Source organism: Microtus pennsylvanicus, chromosome Y (assembly GCF_037038515.1).
Source record: "Microtus pennsylvanicus isolate mMicPen1 chromosome Y, mMicPen1.hap1, whole genome shotgun sequence".
Taxonomy (NCBI): domain Eukaryota; kingdom Metazoa; phylum Chordata; class Mammalia; order Rodentia; family Cricetidae; genus Microtus; species Microtus pennsylvanicus.
In genome coordinates this window covers 31,315,952-31,327,755 of record NC_134602.1, presented here as the reverse complement: position 1 = coordinate 31,327,755, position 11,804 = coordinate 31,315,952, and positions in this window count along the sequence as shown.

Here is an 11,804-nt window from a genome sequence, read left to right as displayed (position 1 = left end):
CAGTACAACAAAAAAGATGGAACCCAAGAGATAGGTAAAATTATTTGCCAAGTTCCCAACAAACTTTCTGTGTATTTCATCAAGTTTGATAATGACTTCCATATCTATGTCTATGATTTGGTGAAGATCTGTTAAAGTGAAATTCTAAAATTTTGAGGGGCAGACTTAATGCTCTCTTTGGGAATGTGTTTTTTCAGAGATACCTCAGGTCTTCTATGAATCCTGGTATCTTTTCCAATGGATTATTCTTTCTCAAAGAATAAAAATTTGTTAACATGTTGTGTTATTTGGTCAATGATGGATTGTGTTTGGTGGATGGGGCATCACAGAAATACATGCCTCGAAACAAAGCAGGATTTATGGTCTTTTCCCCTTGGAAAGTACAGGACTGGGGATGCGTGGTTTGGTAAAGGACAAGATGGCTGTCAAGGAAGCAGTGGAGAGGGGACAAAAAGTTGTATGATCTCGGGGCGGTATGAAGCTTGAGGGAAAACCATGTCAAATGGAAAGGTGTGACCGATATCAGCGTGAGGTATTGGGACTTAAGAGGATAAAGAGTAGATTAATCAGGAAGGGACACAAATGTATACTCAAAATCAGAGAAAATTAGGTTTCATTTGATGAATGGTTTAATTCGTACTGGCTGTAAGTCAAAGGATGTTTGATCTCCACTAGAGCATGTTGCTTAGTGAAAAGTGTCTCTGCTCAGTTGCTCTTCTCCAGCAAGTTGGACATCAAGCTACCTACTTAGTTTTGCCAGAATTCTTTCTGCCACCTACTTTGTCATGCCTGGATTCGGTATGCCTTGAACTCTCATAGGTCTTATCCATGCCATTCAACCCTTGTCAGTTCATTTAAATAATTGCCCTGCCATATCTGGAAAACAGTGTTCCCTTTCATTGATCATGTTCTGTAGTACTTGGGCTATAAAACTCATGAACACACTCACCCACACACAGGATAAACATGTACATATGATGCCCACTAGTGTGTGACATGCACACATATGATGAATGCACCGAACTCCATAATATCAGTAAAGTAGGGAATCCATGATGCTAGGTGGAGTCTGGCAAAGACCCCACACACCCATCAAACCGCCAAATACCAGTATGGTACTGATGTCTGTCTCCCATCCTGTAAGGAACCTGCCATCCTGTAACTGGGCTATTTTTGGTTCCTTCATCTTCACAAACATGGTTAAAATGTTAGAGTTGTCAAACTGGGAGTTAGGGTCCAGCATGTAGATAAGCTGTCCCAGGTCAGGTGATTTGGCTACAATTTGGGTGAGAAATTGTACCAGGAAATTCTGGTACACCCTCTCCTCTTCTTCTCCCTGTCCTCATCATCACTCTTGTGGGTGGGCCTGGAGCACAAAGAAGGTAAAATGGAATAAGCCTCCTCCTTAGTGGAAAACCTTGTCAATCCTTAATTTGACCTGACTCTCTGAGGGAATGCAGCACATTTTTTCCTACTAGGTCTCCTCATTCATTGGTTCACTCATTTTTCCAAGGAATGATTGAATTCATCCATTCTTCCCTGTCTCTCTCTCTTCTTTCTTCCCTTCTTCCATTTCTCCCTTGATTGTAGAAATTTGAGCAGCAGGGCTGCATCCCCATGGGGCCGCCTTGTAAGATTATGCTCCGAAATAACAACACAAAACTATTCATTTCAACACTGCCTGCCCCATTATTTTCAGCCTCTTAACCCATGTCTAATAATGTATGTTGCAGCACGAGGTGCGCTTAGAAGGAAAGATTTAGCATGTCTGACCTGGTGGCTGGCTGTATCGCCATCTTCCTCAGAGTGCAGAGCTACCATTTCTGCCCATGGGAGAGGTGCATGGCATCTCTAAGCTCAATTCCTATTCCTCCCAGCATTCTCTTATGTTTATTCCACCCACCTATGTTCTAACCTTTCAGGCCAAACAGTTTCTTTATTTAATTAACCAATGACCTATACTCCATCATTACTCCTATTTCTGTTTAAACAAGAACAGAATCTTTAACTTTAACATAGCAAAATTACATATAACAAAACAGTTATCAAGCAAGAATTACAGTTAAAATATTTATATCTATTTTATCTTTTATCATAACAATGGAAAACTATAACTATCTATCTCTTCTTCAACTCCATCAGAGACTCCAAAATAATACAGTATTACCTAAGCAAACAAAAAGTAAGCCATTTTCAAACTCTAGAAATGACAGAGACATCTCGCTGCCTGGACAGTCACCCAAAGTTCCTCTGTACCGTTGGTGTTTCCATCCTCAGTCTACAGGCCCATAGTTTCCAGCAGACATTTCCATGAAGCAGGAAATTTCAAAGGCAGTCACTATCTGCTTGTCTTGAAGAATGTTTTGCTGACCCTTTCCTGAATCAGGAACACGAAAAGATCATCTCACCTTTAGGCAAGTTCAGTAGTCCTCTCTCTGAGTGTTTTCTGTGTACAGTTTATGCAAAAATCCAGGCAAGAGCAGTTTCTTCCCCAAATGGCTATCAAACTCCATAAGGATCCTCTTTGATGCCCATCTTCTTCCTGAAGTAGATATGTGCTGCCAAGAGTAGAGTGTCTCACTGTCATGAAAAACTCTAAGGTGCTAAAACATTAAATAGCCTAATTTTTAGTCTAGAGAGATATGAATAATGCCTATCTAACTGAAATATATATATCTATGTAGCTAGAAAATCTAATTAACATGACTACAAACTTGACTATTATTAATGATTATCCATTAATAACCTATATACATTATATTTTTAAATGAACTACACAATCACAATACCTTAATTAAGATCAAAAATGCATATACATATAACAAAATTGACCTAAAATCTCTATCAGTAAAGCAAAATCTATACTAATGCAAATATTCATATCTATATCACATCCCACTTTAAATGTAAAAGAATGATTATAAGCCATATTTGGGAACGTGGGTGCAGTTTCTTCTCTCCAAAATGCTTCCTGCTGAATGGTGGCATCATTATTGATTTATCTCACTTGGCAGTTGAGCGAAGCAAATTTTTAAAGGTGTTCACAGCAACCTTTAAGTAGGGCGTGGTCCATCCTAACATATTAGGAAAGAGGCATACACAGACTATCACACTCTGTGAAAACAAAATAGAAACTCCTTTCCAAAGCATCATGTCCTAAGATCCAAATTTCAAAGTCAAGGCATTTTCAAAATATCTATGTTGGATTATTTCAGCAGCTTTTATAAAGAAACATCTTTTAGCAGCTATTGCTACTGCCTCAAAATACAAATGATTCAAAAAGAGCATAATAGCATACAATATCAAAATTCGCTGTGAATTTTCCATCTTTGTGCGCTTCAATTTAACCTCTATTTTGTTTATTTTTCCTTTTTATTTTTTGCCTTTTGAGACAGGTTCTCTGTATCTTTGACCTGGAATAACTCTGTATACCTGTCTGTCCTTGAAGTCTCAGAGATCTGCCTCTCTCTGCCTTTCAGGCATTGGGATTAAAGATGTATGCTACTACACATTGAACTCACAAAGATCTGTTTGTCTCTGCCTTCAAGGCACAGGGAATAAAGGCGTGTGCTACCTCACCTTGAAGTTACAGAGGTCAATCTCCCTCTGCCTCCCATGTGTTGGGTTTACAGGTGTGTACTACCACACCCAACAACTCTCTTCCTTTTTTTAACCTTAAGAACTTCAAATTTTAGCCTGCACATATTTTTAACACACTGTAAATCATTTAAAAATTTTCTTTTTCTTGAATCCCTCTTTACTCTATTTCTCTCTCTGTTTTTCTGACCACATGAGTCTTTCATTTACCAAGCAATCTCAGTAGGACTAAAGCCGTGGCTTTGCTGGCCAGATGTAGCCCATTCCTTAGCTTTCTGCCATTCCAACCTTGTGGCTGAGGTACCGAACAGAGCCGCATTCAGTGCCACAAGTCTACAGTGTTTCAAGGTCCTTGCCATCAAAGAGGCTGCAACAGACAACACTCAAGCCCTCTTTCTGTAGCTGGCCCTCCTTCCTCAAACAGTCAGAGTTTGCCCAGGCAGGATGGCCCAGAAAGCCGGCATTTTAAAACAACACAGTTTGTTTTCCTGCTACTGCTGAAAACATACAAGCATTCAGTTGGCTTTTATCAACACCATTTAAATGTTTTGTGGCAGAACCTCTTAAGGGCTGCAGGGTTTTGCAGCTGAAGCTGAGTCAGCAAGCCTCTTTTAGATGAGAGCCCTTGCTTTCTTCTAGCAAGCAGAACAGACCGAGAAATCGCTGCTACCAAGAAAACATGCTTTACTCTTTCCCAAGCTTTCTCAGGCTTTCAGTGGATTCAGTTGTCCACAAGGCTGCAAGCCATTCTGTAGTTATTTGAGCAGCGAGGCTGTGTCCCCAGCACCACGGCCGCATGAAGGTTATGCCTGAAATAAATACACAAAAATTGTATTCTTTTAAACACTGCTGGCCCATTAGATTCAGCATTTTAACCCATTTCTAATAATCAGTGTAGTATAACGAGGTGCACTTACCAGGAAAAATTCAGCATGTCTGACATGGTGGCTGGCTGCATCGACATCTGCCTTAGAGAGCAGAGCTATGGCATCTGCCGGGGATAGGGGAGCATGGCTTCTCTGAGCTAACTACCTCTTCCTCCCGGCATTCTATTTTGTTTACTCCACCTACCTATGTTCTAACCTATCAGCTGAAGCGGATTCTTTCATAATTAATCAATAAACTTCTTCTGTCACTTTATCCTTTCAACAGCTTGCCCATATAAATCTCCCATGTGTCTTCTGTTGTATACTCTTTCATTTGTAAAGAACTTGCACTCTCAGGGGAGGATTTTTCTGACATCTCTGTGGATGGAGATCATATGAGGAAGATCAGATGAGCAACCATGACAACTCTAATGCTGTAGAGTTAGGTGGACCAGAGATTGATGGCTGACATTCCTGTGCTATGCATCAGATGCCCCTGAACTCTGGCCCTTTTGACAGACAGGAAGACATCAAGTTGGTCACACATACGTAACTCATTCAGGTTCACAGATACTGTAAATGGAGTTTTAATTCTTCTCCTAAACTAATAAAGAAACCAAGATTAGGAGAAGAGAAGAGCATGAAGTAAGGCCTCAAAATGGGTCATTTTGCAAAGGAAAGGTTACCTGCCTCCATGTATGCTGTCTCCCTTTCTTAGTCAAATCCATCCTTCCAGTGTCTCGCTAACAGCTAACCATAGGATTGAACTCAACTGCCTTTGATTTCTGAAATAAGTGTTGTCCCCTTAAGGTCTCATAACAGCACAGGAAGGTTTGTAAGACTGTCCCAGCAACAATTTAAAGCAATTCTAGGACACCAAAGATGCAGCAAATTTGGTTAATTGGTAATATAGATCGTTCTGATGGGACAAAATAATTTAGAATTAAAAAAAAAAACAGATTGGTATACTCACGATGAATTTATGTGATATGGCACACACATTCTTCTGGTTCTGAATACTTCATGCTCGGTGGGTTTTGGAGATTGTCGTGACCCTGAACCTAGCTGGAGGCTTTGGGGCCTTGAAAGGACAAGACTTAATATTTCAGGACAAACTTGTACTTGGTGCCCACTGTTTACTGATTTCCTTACAGAGAATGAGCAGCCATCTACTCCTGCTGCCATGCCTTCCCCACATGAACAGAGAGAAGACCCTATGGACACAGGTCGCTTGTATCACATGTGAAGGCATAAGTCACAAACAAACTCCCACAGCAGTTTAGAATTGTGATTAATAGAATGATTAGTTCTTGAAAGGGGAAAAACTTAGAGATCACAATCCCTTACAAAAGCCCTCTGCAGGATCAGAAGAGGAGCCTAGTAGCCAGAAGGGAAGCTCAAGCAAGAGATCAAGCTGAAGGTAGAAGTTGCTTTTTAAAAGAGAGAGAGACCACAACTCAATGGGCTGGTATCTCAGTGGCTATTCAGGAAACATCACAGAGAAAGGATCTGCTTCATGCATGAGAGTCACCGATGATTTCCCTTTAAGAAAAAAACCCATCAAAACTCTCAATAACATCATCAGCATTCAACAACATGTCTATGATTTCTTTGCCTTGCCTTTGATTGTGCAGTAAATGATGCTGATAGTTAATCTGTGCAATTAATGCAAATTTCCTTGTAACTGACTAGACAGAATTGACAGGTTATCTTAAACACAGCAGGGAGTCACTCTACGATGGAACTGGTTCATCATCACCTGTGTGACAGTGACATAATTAAGATCTTTCCTTTGTCTATAAATCTCATTATGTTCAACATGATATGTTGTCATACAGATTTCTTAGGGTTTTGTCCCACTGGTGGTTTCCTTGGTATGCTTACATAATTTTTGCCAGATCCAATCAGTTTTGCCATGCACTCTCAGCTCCACGTCATTGTGTTCCCCTTATTTTCCAGTCCAGGCATTTTAGACCTCTTGTAACTGTTGTAAGAGTATCTCATGTTCCACCTAAATGATTTAGGGTTTTATTTAGGCTGGGTTTTATCTTCCATCACTGAGTTCATTGACTTTCCTTGGGCGTAATTCCTGGGACACTGAGCCTAACTCCTGGGGGATTCCTCCAGTTATTTCTCCTTTCTTAGATAGTTTACACTCTCACTATGACTGTGAGAGTGTTTCTGTAGCAAATATTCTTCTCAAGATGAGAAGAAACTTCAATATTACAATCCATTTGTTATTGTGATTTAAATACACACACACAAACACACACAAGTTAATGCACTTACACTGGTGATATCTCAATTTATGGGGCCATTCTGGGGATGTCGAGATCGATATCTCTCGAGTAGTTCTCAGAAGGCCATAGGGTGACCCTCTCTAGGTACTTAAGCAGGGAGGAGAAGTTGACCGCACTGTGACATGTCCCTAGGAACTATGTGTGCCTTGTCCCATAGTCAGACTGATGACTGACTATCTTGAAAACCACCATGGAACTTTTGTTTGGCAAATGATGGAGATCAAGTCAGGGTCAAAATCAGAAACCTAGATGGAGCTTCCAAGCTCCAGTGGAAAAGCAGATGGATGGAGAAAAAGAGCAAGGATGTCAGGAATATAAGGGCTTGGTCCACACTATGAGACACTGTGCCTGAACTAAGGGGATTTCACCTAATCCAGTGACCTGGGAATGAAAGAACATGGGATCAAACTGGAAGCTCTGAATGTGGCTGACAATTGGGGCAGACGAAGAAGCCATAGATAATGGCACTTGCAATAGTCTGCATATCATACACTGGCTTTTTGTGATCATATTTTTTGTGGATGCATACCTTGCTAAATCTGGATGGATGAAGGGTGGGCTTGGACTTCCCACAGCTCAAAGTACCCTGCCCTCTATTTGGACTGGTGTTTGAGTGGAGAGGTTTATTTGCGGAGCAAGAAGAATGTGGGAGGAGGAAGAGAAGTGGAAAGTTTGATAATTATTATTATGAAGTAATGGAAAAATCAATAGAAAATAACCAATGAGGACATTGGAGCTAGGGAAAAAAAACATTCATGTGAGTTGTTGACTCAGACCAAAAATTATTTTACAGAAAAAAAAAAAAACACATAAAGGGGTTGAGTTACTTGGAAAATATGACTCAAGTAATTGGGAAGAAGATTGGGGTTTTTATTTTTGGTCTTCATGGGGCTGTATGAGCAGCATTTTAGGACCTGTATGCTGGATATTTCTGGGGGTTAGTAGGGAAGAAACCTGGCTAGGAGGAGTTTTATGACATAAGTAGAGCCTTGATGATGTCACAAAGCTTTGGTTGGGGGTGGCAACTCTGTTCCACATGAAGCACTGGTCTTCTGTGAAGGTGGGCTTACTATCTTCACGGTGGCTGAGGAGGTCAGTTCAGCTCTTGGGCTCCACAACTGTTCAACCGAATTTCCAGAAGTTGGAATCTAGAGAGCCAAGATATTTTCTTTTGGTAAATATGTTTAGGAAGCAACTAGGACCTCTGTAGGCAAAGAAAGGTTTCTTTCAAATCTGCTCTGGGTCCAAAATTTATGTCGTTTAAAGCTCCTATATTTGATAGCTGGGGGACGGTTAATGTCATGTCTTCTACCCACTCTATCTTTGCTAAAAATGTCCAATTCCTCAGTCCACTTAAATGGCAAAGATCCTATTTGTCCATATGTGTTTTAAAAGATAATTATTTCTAAGAGGTGCTGTTGCACAGATTAATGTTTCTTTCTTTTGGCAGTTTGACTCACAGTACTCACTTCTCTAATGAAGATACAGAATATCTTTATGTAATCAACCTGGATCTGGATCAGGAGACACAATAGAGAGAGCCAGTGGACTAGAGTGCCATGACCTTGGGCAGGTGGTTATAGATCAGCCAACTAACCAGTAGCTTGAGTGGTAAGGAGAGGAGTGGCTGTTCTTTGAATTCTTTGCCATCTGCTCAGATATTTCTTTCTCACTTTAGGTATAGGCATAGCTTCCTCTCTCATTGATATAGTAAGTCAGGAAGTAGGTTTCTCAGTAGAGGTCAATTGCATTTTGCAGCAGGAATATGTCTCTGATACACATATACTGAGCTGTAGACAAGAGTTTGATAATTTTCCTATTAATTTCTTAAGAACATATTCCATTTAGGTATCCAAATCTATTCAGCCCTGCCTTTTTCACCTGCTCCAAACTTATTCCTAAAAAGAGCCTTGACCTCACATCCTCACCTTCTTATCCTTGCAGGCACTTATGGTGGAGGAAACCACTTTGTGTTTGATTTAAACTGAAGAGTTCTTCCTATGCAGAGATAGGCTGCTATGAAGCCCAAGCACAGAAACAGAGCCAAGAGACAGTGGAACAGGAGTGCTGTGGCCTATCTCAGAAAGTCTCCCGCCATGATGAAGATGCCTCTTAGTATGAGTGGCATGCCACCTCTCCAGAAGAAGAATGGGCCATCGCTCCAGAAGCAAAAACTTAGTAAGCCTTTTGAGGCCCTGGAGAATATTGTTGGCCGCAGAATTTCTCATGGCTGGAAGGAAGCCAATGAACCAGTCACCCATTGGAAAGCCATCATTCTAGATCAACTGCCAACATATCCCTCTCTCTATTTGTTGAAATATGATGGGATTGATTGTGTCTATGGCTTGGAGCTTCATAGTGATGAAAGGATTTTAAACCTGAAGATCCTGCCTAATAATGTGCCATTTCCTCAGGTGACAGACACTCATCTCTCAAACACCATAGTTGGCAGAGCAGTGAAACATACATTCATGGACACAAATGGCTCTAAGAATGACTGGAACAGGATGGTCCTAGAAGAGGTGCCAATCATGAAGACCTGGTTTTATATTACCTACAAGAAAGATCCGGTCTTGTACATTTACCACCTCCTGGATGACTACCTGGAAGGCAACCTCCACATCATGCCAGGCTCTAAGGAAGAGTGGAGTGGCGTGGTCCCAGATGAGGTGCAGACCATAACGACCTGTTTCTACATTGTCAACGAGAATGATCCGGTCCTGTACCTTTACCACCATCATGATGATTCCATTGAAGGCAACCTCCACATCACGCCTGAATGTCCTCCAGTAGAGGTGACTTTGGAATTAGGCAGGGATTCCTTGGAGGGCAAAAGAGTGCAGTACAACAAAAAAGATGGAACCCAAGAGATAGGTAAAATTATTTGCCAAGTTCCCAACAAACCTTCTGTGTATTTCATCAAGTTTGATAATGACTTCCATATCTATGTCTATGATTTGGTGAAGATCTGTTAAAGTGAAATTCTCAAATTTTGAGGGGCAGACTTAAAGCTCTCTTTGGGAATGTGTTTTTTCAGAGATACCTCAGGTCTTCTATGAATCCTGGTATCTTTTCCAATGGATTATTCTTTCTCAAAGAATAAAAATTTGTTAACATGTTGTGTTATTTGGTCAATGATGGATTGTGTTTGGTGGATGGGGCATCACAGAAATACATGCCTCAAAACAAAGCAGGATTTATGGTCTTTTCCCCTTGGAGAGTAAAGGACTGGGGATGCGTGGTGTGGTAAAGGACAAGATGGCTGTCAAGGAAGCAGTGGAGAGGGGACAAAAATTTGTATGGTCTCGGGGCGGTATGAAGCTTGAGGGAAAACCATGTCAAATAGAAAGATGTGACCGATATCAGCGTGAGGTATTGGGACTTAAGAGGATAAAGAGTAGATTAATCAGGAAGGGACACAAATGTCTACTCAAAATCAGAGAAAATTAGGTTTCATTTGATGAATGGTTTAATTCGTACTGGCTGTAAGTCAAAGGATGTTTGATCTCCACTAGAGCATGTTGCTTAGTGAAAAGTGTCTCCGCTCAGTTGCTCTTCTCCAGTAAGGTGGACATCAAGCTACCTACTTAGTTTTGCCAGAATTCTGTCTGCCACCTACTTTGTCATGCCTGGATTCGGTATGCCTTGAACTCACATAGGTCTTATCCATGCCATCCAACCCTTGTCAGTTCATTTAAATAATTGCCCTGCCATATCTGGAAAACAGTGTTCCCTTTCATTGATCATGTTCTGTAGTACTTGGGCTATAAAACACATGAACACACACACCCACACACAGGATAAACATGTACATATGATGCCCACTAGTGTGTGACATGCACACATATGATGAATGCACCGAACTCCATAATATCAGTAAAGTAGGGAATCCATGATGCTAGGTGGAGTCTGGCAAAGACCACACACACCCATCAAACCGCCAAACACCAGGATGGTACTGATGTCTGACTCCCATCCTGTAAGGAACCTGCCATCCTGTAACTGGGCTATTTTTGGTTCCTTCATCTTCACAAACTTGGTTAAAATGTTAGAGTTGTCAAACTGGGAGTTAGGGTCCAGCATGTAGATCAGCTGTCCCAGGTCAGGTGATTTGGCTACAATTTGGGTGAGAAATTGTACCAGGGAATTCTGGTACACCCTCTCCTCTTCTTCTCCCTGTCCTCATCATCACTCTTGTAGGTGGGCCTGGAGCACAAAGAAGGTAAAATGGAATAAGCCTCCTCCTTAGTGGAAAACCTTGTCAATCCTTAATTTGACCTGACTCTCTGAGGGAATGCAGCACATTTTTTCCTACTACGTCTCCTAATTCATTGGTTCACTCATTTTTCCAAGGAATGATTGAATTCTTCCATTCTTCCTTGTCTCTCTCTCTTCTTTCTTCCCTTCTTCCATTTCCCCCTTGATTGTAGAAATTTGAGCAGCAGGGCTGCATCCCCATGGGGCCGCCTTGTAAGGTTATGCTCCGAAATAACAACACAAAACTATTCATTTCAACACTGCCTGCCCCCTTATTTTCAGCCTCTTAACCCATGTCTAATAATGTATGATGCAGCACGAGGTGCGCTTAGACGGAAAGATTTAGCATGTCTGACCTGGTGGCTGGCTGTATCGCCATCTGCCTCAGAGTGCAGAGCTACCATTTCTGCCCATGGCAGAGGTGCATGGCATCTCAAAGCTCAATTCCTATTCCTCCCAGCATTCTCTTATGTTTATTCGACCCACCTATGTTCTAACCTTTAGGCCAAACAGTTTCTTTATTTAATTAACCGATGACCTATACTCCATCATTACTCCTATTTCTGTTTAAACAAGAATGGAATCTTTAACTTTAACATAGCAAAATTACATATAACAAAACAGTTATCAAGCAAGAATTACAGTTACAGTATTTATATCTATTTTATCTTTTATCATAACAATGGAAAACTATAACTATCTATCTATTCTTCAACTCCATCAGAGACTCCAAAATAATACAGTATTACCTAAGCAAACAAAAAGTAAGCCATTTTCAAACTCT